We start from the raw sequence: 9805 nt of genomic DNA on the forward strand, positions 1-9805 counted from the left end.
TTCCACCCCATTCAATAGAAAAAAAAACTCCAGCGCTGTAACACGACTCAAACTTGATTTGAAATCAGGTCTCTGCTATTTATTGGTTGTAAGACTTCTACCAAGTCAATTAACTTCTTGGATTTCTATTTTCTCATGTATGAATTAGTAAGAGTAAAACTTACCTTGAAGATTTAAGAACTAGAAGTATAATTTCACAAGTGCTTAGTACAATGCTTATTTTTAATTTAGAGAGCTTCTCATAAGACTCTTAATTTCAATTCTCTCCCAACTTCTAACAATCTTTTATCCTGATATCAGTTATCAGTGTATATTTCTGAGAAATATATTTTGTCCACAAATTATTTATTCATTCAACACTTATTGAGTATTTATTCTCGTGAAGATTTAAAACAGAGCTCCCCCCCCAAAACAAAACCAACAAAAGAGTGCCCTCAAATTCATTGATAACCCTGCTGTTGAGAGATGGGGTGTGGTCTCCTCCTTTGGAATCTGGGCAGGTATGGAACTGCTTCAACCAAGAGACTGAAAATGACATCATATGACTTATGGGGCTGGGTCATAAAAGGGCATGTGGCTTCCAACGTGTTTGCTGAAACACTTACTTCTGGAGCCCTGAGCCACCATGTAAAAAGTCCACTGACCCACAGGCCACCATGCTGTGAGGAAGCCAAGCCACATGGAGATGCCATCATAGTCACTAGTCACGGCCCTGTTCTTCAAGTTGTCCCAGTCCAGGCACCAGCCATGCAGGTGAACAAGGCTTTGGATGGTTCCAGCCCCCAGGTGTGAAGTCATCCCAGCCTAAATTCCTCTCAAATGAGGCTCCAGATATCATGGAGCAGGAACAAGCCACTCCCTCTCTGCTCTGTCTGCATTTCTGGACTACAAAATCTGTAAGCATAATGAAATAGTTCTTTTAAGCCATAACTAAACTTTGGATTTATTTGTTATATAGCAATTGTAAGTGGAACAACTCCAAACTGAAAGAAAAGGACAAAAGTCCCATGTGTTCTATATGCATATATATATGTCTTGGCTGCACCTCTCTTTCCCAGCCTTCTGTCTGATGGCCCATGTCTCTGTGCCGTAGCCCCGCTCCTTGGCAACAGGCTTTGCTTTCCAACCTTCCCTCCTTTATTTACACTGCTGGTGCTTGTTGGAAACTCTTCCCTACTGTCTTCGCTCTCTTAAGACTCAGTTCACGCACTGTTCACACACTGCTTTCTCATTTAATTCTTCAATCCCTCCACCTATAAGCATAGTTTGGTCTTCTGAATCCAGATAGGACTTTTTACCTCATTTTGACGCTTTAAACATTCACCAAGCGTTATGCTTATTCTTGGTTGTGTGCACATTTAATCTTTCCTAAGACAGAACTTAATGGGACTTATACTTTACCTACAATAAATCTCTCTTTTTAGATGGCCAATACTTCACTGATAACCCAGTGTTGCTCTGAATTAGAGCTGTGGAATGAGGTGCTTCTTACCTTGAAAAGGTATTTACCAGCTACAATATTTACGGATGCCAGACTTTCTTCCCTCAACTATTACCACACTACTAAATCTGTCCTTTTAGATTTTCTTGTATATTCTTGATTGTTTTCTGCACAAATATTTATTTTACAATCATCTATTAGTTTTTTAGCCACCATTGATCTCAACTCCCTCTTTTGTCCCTTAATTAACATTCTCCCAAAGATTCTCTAAACCTAGAATGAACATTGATTTTTTCTCCCTACACCACCTGACATCAACGTGATACACTTAATCATCAACTTTCACACAAGGGAAACGCTATAAAACAAGATCGAATAGGCCCCAAAGAACAATATCCTCTGAGGTACATATTATGATTTACACTTTGAATTTTACTTTAATTTAGATATCATTTATTCCCTGCCTTTCCAGAATATTGAAAGGAGCAGAGATTAGTTTAATTAAAAAAAATTACTTATATTGTAATTGCCACAGGTTTTTCTCTCCTCCCTAAGTGGCATTCCTTTGGCTTTAGGAAGAAGGAATGGAAGATAAGGAAATTTGCATTTACTATGTATGCCGGATGCTGCTGAGCAAAATCCTACTCCTCACTTCATTTGCTTACTGTATACTTTTAAAGCAAATTTCCTTCAGTCGAAGGGAAAGAGATTGTTAGACAAAGTCAGATGTTTCTGTGTCTAACCAAGGGGTATCAACTATTGTTCAAACAGCTGAATCAGACTATTTCTGTGTACTACACAAAGGACTGGCTAAATACGTGTAGCTGTAACCCAGTAATTACTGAGAGATAGACAACCCTAGGAAAGAAGTCATATAATGAATGTGGAGTTAGGCCCTTACTGAGAGTCCTTGATATCTGCAGATGTCCTGCAGCTCTCTGAACTCCAATCACGTTTTTAACCATAATTGCTTCCCTTGCATCTGTCTGGGTTGCTATCAACAGAGCCTTACCCCTTCCGGAGAAGAATAAATGGGAAGACAAGTGAATTCTGTGGAAGCTCCAATTCTGCTTTGGTGCAGATTTCTCCATAGTAAATAACAGAGTGAAGCGTTTAATAAGAGATTCAACTAAAGCAAGTGTCCTTAATTAGATTGTTCTCCACAAGGAATCAGTAGGTGCTAATGTTCCCTTGTTGGCCATAAAGTCACTGGGGGAGAAATGGCAATCACAGCATAGTCTAACCTGATGAACTTAGGTACAAAGGAAAAATGAAAACACTTTTAAGAGACCATCTTTAAGAAGGCAGCACAATTAAGATTGCCATTCACAAGAGGTTTGCAGCTCCTTCACTGTCTCTCCAGAAGGGGTTCCACAGCATCCATGGATGCCCTTCGAGGCATAACGAGATGCATTTCTGTGTGTAGATTTTAGGGATTGGAAATGTTATTAATCAAGAGAGTCACTGTGCTTTCGTTGCTTCCAGAATCTTGCAGGGCTTGTATACAGCTGCACTTAAAGACAATGAATTGTTATAAATTTGATCACATTCATCCCTGGGGCCATCTGATTGCAAAATTGCCCAACAAGCTGTTACAGTATTTTCAACTAATTAGCTAACCCGTACATTGGATTTCTTTCCTTTCTTATTTTCTTTTCTTGCCTTTATAGTATATATTTCCTTTTTCTCAAACAGTGTGAATATCTCGGTGTTTGTTGTGCTACCAAACACTCAAATCACATCTCAAATCTACCTTTTCTCATATCACTCCTCAGGTGAGAGAAATAAATGGTGCACATTTATTTTGAAATTTTATTGATTTTAAATCACAGACATTAAAGAGCAACACAGTTCAATTCAGGAACTCAGGGAACTACATTTGACCCCGGATCATGCGATTTCCTAAATCAGGGATGAGGATTCAGGAGTTCTTCAGGACATCATTATCCTAAGAAAAGAAACAGAGACACATCTTCAGTAAAAGAGATTGTTATATAGAGGAACAAATGAATTCTTCAGAAGGTGTATTTCTGCCTTGATGCAAATTTCTTCATAAAATCGTGAAGTAAAGCATTAAAAAAAGGGAGTCTTTCAGTGTTACTCAGAGAGGAGTCCATACAGAGCTCCCAGTGTGACTGAAAGGGGATCTTTCACAATTCCCAGAGCCCTTATGTCCTGCAAATGACGGAGGAGGATGTCCTCGAATTCCTTGCAGCGGGACCCCCTTCAGTGGCACCGATTTTGACTTCCCAAGTGAACAGTACATCCACGCAAGGAAAAGTGATGGCATCCACATGATAAATCTGAAGAGAACACTGGGAGAAGCTTCTGCTGGCAGCTTGTGCCATCGTTGCCTTTGAAAACCCGGCTGATGTGTTACACCCTTCTGGAATACTGATCAGCAGGCTGTGTTGAAGTTTGCGGCTGCCGTGGGAGCCACTCTTATTGCTGGCCACTTCACTCTCAGAATCTTCACTAACCAGATCCAGGTAACCTTACAAGACCCATAACTTCTGATGGTTACTGACCCCAAGGCTGACCAGCAGCCTCTCCCAGAGGTGTCTTATATTAACCCACCCACCATGCTCTGTGTAACACAGACTCTCCTCTGCCTAATGTGGATTTTGCTATCCCATGCAACGGCAAGGGAGCTCACTCAGTGGGTCTGATGTGCTGGATGCTGGCCCCGAAAGGTCTGCACATACTTGGTACCATCTCCCGTGAACACCCATGGGAAGTCGTGCTTGATCTCTACTTCTACAGATATCCTGAAGAGATGGAAAAAGAAGAACAAGCCTATGCTGGAAAGGCTGTGACTGAGGAGAGTTTCAGAATGAATGGACTGATCCAGCTCCTGAGTTTGCTGCTACTCAACTCGAGGTCGCAGACTGGTCTGAAGGTGTGTATCTGTGCCTATTCAGCCACTCCCTTCTGAAGACTGGGGTGCTCAGCCCACCATGGAAGACTGGTCTGCAGCTCCCAGTGCTCAGGCCACTGAATGGGCAGGAACAACTGCTCAGTAGTCTTAAGCTGTCTTCCACAGATTCTTAAACAGAAGATGGAAATAAGGTTGATGGAAAATAAACAGTCTCTAAAAAAAAAAGGAACGATTCAACAAAAGAAACCATTTTGGAGAGAATATGTACCCCTAAAATTCATATGTTGAAGCCCTAGCCCCTCGATGTAACTGTATTTGGAGACTGAGCCTTTGGGAGGTAATTAAGGCTAAGTGAGGTCATAAGGGTGGAGCCCTTTAGCCCCTGGGACTGTTGTCCTTATAGGAAAAGGAAGAGACACCAGAGCTCACCCTCTCTTCCCACAAGAACAAAGAGAAAAGGCCCTGTGAGGATCCTACCAGAGGAGCATCCTCAAGCCGGGAAGAGAGCTCTCACCAGAAACCAACCCTGAGAGCACCTGGAATGTGGATTTCTGGCCTCCAGAACTGTGAGGACATTAATTTCTGTTGTTTAAGCCATCCAGTCTGTGGCATTTTGTTGTGACAGCCCTTGCAGAGTAACACAGCAAGTATCTGTAAATAGAATATTTCAGAGGAAGGCAAGGATGGTTTTCCTAACAAAAAGAAAAAGGAGGTGAGGGATAGAAAAAATCTATAGTTTCAAAATAAGTGAATAAAAGTGACAAAAGAGCCAACATGGTTTGTAAAAGTCGTATTCTTCCCAGGATAATCATATGAGTAGAGTGCTATGTATTACTGTCTGTTTCCCTCATATCTGCAGTAAAACCGAAGTGTGCTGTTCACACATCACAGAACTTTGGAGAACCCAGCATACTTTGTTGTCTTCTAACTGCCTACAAGTGACCCTATCCTTTTCCTTTGTGTACTTTAGTTGAGACGCTGCAAGGGACAGTGTAAGGATGGTGAGGGGGAGCAAAATATGCCACTTTGGCATGTTGATTGTTTTGAATTAAAATTACTTGAGAAATGTCTGATGCAAAAAGGACAGTCTGACCCTCCCTTGTCTCCCTGAAAGCAAGAACTGAATTCCCCATGTGAGGAGACCCCCCTGTACCTGGAAGGTGAAAGGCATCCTTATCACCAGAGAAAGGGAATCCAGGGCCAAGAAGGCTGTTAGAAACAATCTTGGTTACTTCTTCATTAATTTGCTACCCCACACTCAAACCCCTTTGTCAATTCTTCACAAACAATTGTTTCTTTGTTCAAAAGATATAAAATCTGCCTGCTTTGGTCTCTCCTTTTAGTCTCATAGTTTTATGAGCTCCTGTACATACCAAATTAAATCTGTTTTTCCCCTTTTAATCTGTCTCATGTCAATTTAATTATTTAGGCCAGCCAAAGAACCTAGAAGGGAAGAAGGGAAAAATCTTCCTCTCCTACAATGGCATAAAAGCTCACAGTGCATTATGGGGCTGTTGCTGGTTAGAGGCAGGCCCAGTACCTGGGAGGTCACGAGCCACTCAAGGATAATAGATACACAATCAGTTCATGCTGTTTCATGGAAGGTTGCTGTCTTCAATCTCTTAGATGCCCAAGTGGATTTTTATGGGGAGTTAAAAACAACATTACAATAAAATGGTGATCATGAGAGCTGCAAAATTATGGAAAAGTAAATAATATGATTGCTAGAATCAAATCTAATAATATGCAATTCCAGTAGGATACAACTGACATCATGGATAAATTTCTTTCATATAAAGAAGTTTAGACATCAAATAGCTTAAATTATGGAAATTATGCTTGCAAGGTTCCCAAATAATGATTATCATTGGCATAATTCAGAGGGCGCCTCAGCATTAAACCTCCTAGTTAGACATGTGTGATCCAAGGGTCCTCAAGCCTCCTGACCTTTTCTTTGACTAGATATGAATCTTCTCATTTTGTGGGAGATGCGACACCCATCACAGTATTATAGAAGATTCCTTAAGAGGAGGAGTGTTCATTTTCCATGTCTTCTCTGATACTTTGGATTCTCAATTTTCTCTCATCCTCTCCCTTCCTTCAGCTGCTCTTCTTTTTCCTTGTGGCTCTAGCTGCTGCCATAAATGAGCAGAGGCCATTTCTCCTATATTCACCAAAGTAACTCTAACATGAAACTTCTGTATAAATCAGAATTTTTATTGAAAATTTGGAAGTAACAGAGGAGAGAGATCATCAAAAACGAGGAAGAAATTTACAAACTGATATTTTTCTGTTACTCTTGCAGCATGGAATTTTCACTGGCCTGCCCTGTGTTGCTGTTTTGTTGTTTTTGCAAGATCTTTCTTCTTCCAACTCATTTCAGATATCCCAGTGTTTTACTCATGTATCCAGCAGACAACTCCTAACTGCAATTATTTTGTTATGCAAAGCAATTTAGCTCTCACTTTGTTTTATATTTTTTCATCTAGACCTAAAACATATTTATAAATTGTTATTCAGTAAAATTACTTTTTTTGTGTACTGTTCTATGATGTTGAACATATATATATGAGACCACCACTGTAATCAGGATACAGAACGGTTCTATCACCCCAAACAACTCTCTTGTGCTGTCCTTTTACAGCCATCCCCTCTCCCATCCCTAAGCCCTGACAACCACTGATCTGTTCCCAGCACTACAGCTTTTTGAGAACATCATATAAATGAAATCATAGACTACGTAACTTTTTGAGACTTTTCTTTCACTCAGTATAATGCCTTGAAAGTCATCCAAGGTGTATACATCAATAGTTCGAGCCTTTTTGTTGTTGAAACGTATTCCATTGTACTGACGTTCTGTGGTTTACTTTTCAGTTCATGTGTTTAAGGACATTTGAGTTGTTTCCTATTTGGGTGATTATAAATAGAGCAGCTATAAAACTTTGTGGAGAGGTTTTTATATGAACATAAGTTTGTGTTTCTCTAAGGTAAATACCCAGTAGTGGGATTGGTGGGTCATATGGTAAGTGCATATTTAACTTAAAGAAGAAAAAACTGCCAAACTGTTTTCCAAAGTGACTGTACTAATTTTGTCTTCCTACCAGCTCTGTATGAATGTTCCAGTTCTCTGCATCCTTAACAGCATTTAGTATTGTCAGGATTTTTCAGTCATTCTAATAGGTGTATACTGCTGTCTCATCATGGTTTTAGTTTGTATTTCCCTTACAGCTAATGATATTGAATACTTTTTCATATGCTTGTTAGCCATCCTTATATACTCTTTGGTGAAGTATCTGTTGAAATCTTTTGTCCATTTTTAAATTGAGTTGTTTGCTTTTGTAATAAGTTTTGAGAGTTCTTTATATATTAAAATTTGTCTCATCTACAATATTTTCTGATGATTAATCTCCAAAGGAGTGATTCTGATATTGTCTCCCATTATTACTTTTTTTTTTTAAAGATTTTATTTTTTTTCCTTTTTCTCCCCAAAGCCCCCCAGTACATAGTTGTATATTCTTTGTTGTGGGTCCTTCTAGTTGTGGCATGTGGGACGCTGCCTCAGCGTGGTTTGATGAGCAGTGTCATGTCCGCGCCCAGGATTCGAACCAACGAAACACTGGGCCGCCTGCTGCGGAGCGCGCGAACTTAACCGCTTGGCCACGGGGCCAGCCCCCCCTCCCATTATTACTTTTTAAAAAATTCCAGGCTCAATAGAAATGTCCTTCCTACTTGCCAAGCCTGGAATTTGTGTGTACATTCTTCATCTTTACCCCTTTTCTTGCTCAGCCTCTATCATGCTTCTTCAATTATGTCTTTTCTTTTTGGTATTTTCAAAACCTCCTTTTGCACAGTCTTTCCTTTAATGTTAAAGTCTTTATATCTAATTTAAAAAGGAAACTAATTTATGACTCCTCCCTAAATTACTGCCTCATTTTTGTCCCATCACTGCTGTGCCTCTCAAAAAGTATTCTACATTTATTGTCTCCTGCCAAATTTACTTCAGCCCAGACTCTACTTTCATTCCTGTTCTGGAACTTCTCTTAGAACAGTCCCCAGTAGTCCAGCCTGGAGGCATAGTGGTTACATTTGCATGTTCTGCTTTGGTGGCCTGGAGTTCACAGGTTTGGATCCTGAGTGCAGGCCTAGTCCCGCTCGTCATCCATGCTGTGGCAGCATCCCACATAAAATAGAGGAAGATGGGCACAGATGTTAGTTCAGCAACAGTCTTCCTCAATCAAAAAGAGGAAGACTGGCAACAGATGTTAGCTCAGGGCCAATCTTCCTCACCAAAATAAACCCAAGAACAGTCCCCAATGACCAGCAGCTGCCTCTACTGGGGGCCTCTTTGTGTGCATTTTATCTACCACTCTGCAACACATGACATTTTTACCCACTGCTTCTCTCTAGATAATGACAACATCACAAAGAAATCAATCATTGTTACAAGAAAAGGTAAAGTAAATAAATGTCTTTGGAAGTTAGAATCTTTTAATATGCTTTCCGGAAAAAAAGAATTTTTATAGAAAAATTCATGAGGATAAAAGATGCAGAAATGCTTAGAACTTCCCATCCACAAATAATTTACCTGGGTATATTTATATGTGAAAAGCACTTGTATGCATGGTATCTTGTCTGATTTGAATTCTACCATACTGAAGCACATGAATTTGATTGACTAATGTAATCTTTCAGTGCTCTATTTCCTGATTTGCAAAGTGGAGATAAAAGTAGTAGCTAACCCCAAGAATTTCTGTAAATATTATGTGAGATGATGAATGTAAACTATTTAGTGGAAGGCCTGAAATTTAGAAAGCCATTAATAATTAAAATAACTAATTGAAAAAACAAAATTTTTTTCCATATTTTTCTAATTCATTTAAAAATGAATTTTAAAGACATAAATCATTCAGCTTGAATTATCTTTTAGTATTCACACCGCAACCTATAAAACAAATTTGTGGAGGTTTGGGCAGTCTTTTTCTTTTGATTGTGAATATATAGACACAGAGCAGATCATCTATCTGCGCCTTTTACTTAATTTGGGTACATCATGTCTCTGTGCCTCTACAGAGAATCTTTAAGCAAGAATCTTTAAGCAAAAATCTTTATTTGTAGAGTTTAACCAAGTCACTGGGAAGTCTACCTTGTGAATGTACTTGTACTGAGAGAGGAGAGAATCGTGAAGGAGTTCAACCATGACTTCAAATGTTAATTAATGAAAGGATGATACAGAACACCTCTGCTTCATTATCTTTTATTTCTTAAAAATCAGCTCTTGTAACAAATTATTACACAGGTTCGTGCATATAGTTCAGTTCCCAAGATTTTCTTGGGTCCCTTCATTTTACAAAACACTTTGCATTAACGTCTTAGGGAATTACTGATTTATTCTCTATAAGACAACACACACTAAGGGATGTTCATTTTGCTGTTTTCTTCTGCAGACTCTCTTGCCTAAATAATTCAGTTGAGAGTCTCTTGTGTAA

At 39.4% G+C, this 9805-nt stretch overlaps 1 pseudogene; it reads left to right on the forward strand.

Moving 5' to 3' along the window:
- The first annotated feature begins 465 nt into the window (after positions 1-465).
- LOC106823259 (small ribosomal subunit protein uS2 pseudogene) lies at positions 466-6804 on the forward strand (annotated as a pseudogene).
- Positions 6805-9805: the final 3001 nt, after the last annotated feature.

Source organism: Equus asinus, chromosome 18, assembly GCF_041296235.1.
Source record: "Equus asinus isolate D_3611 breed Donkey chromosome 18, EquAss-T2T_v2, whole genome shotgun sequence".
Classification (NCBI taxonomy): Eukaryota; Metazoa; Chordata; class Mammalia; order Perissodactyla; family Equidae; genus Equus; species Equus asinus.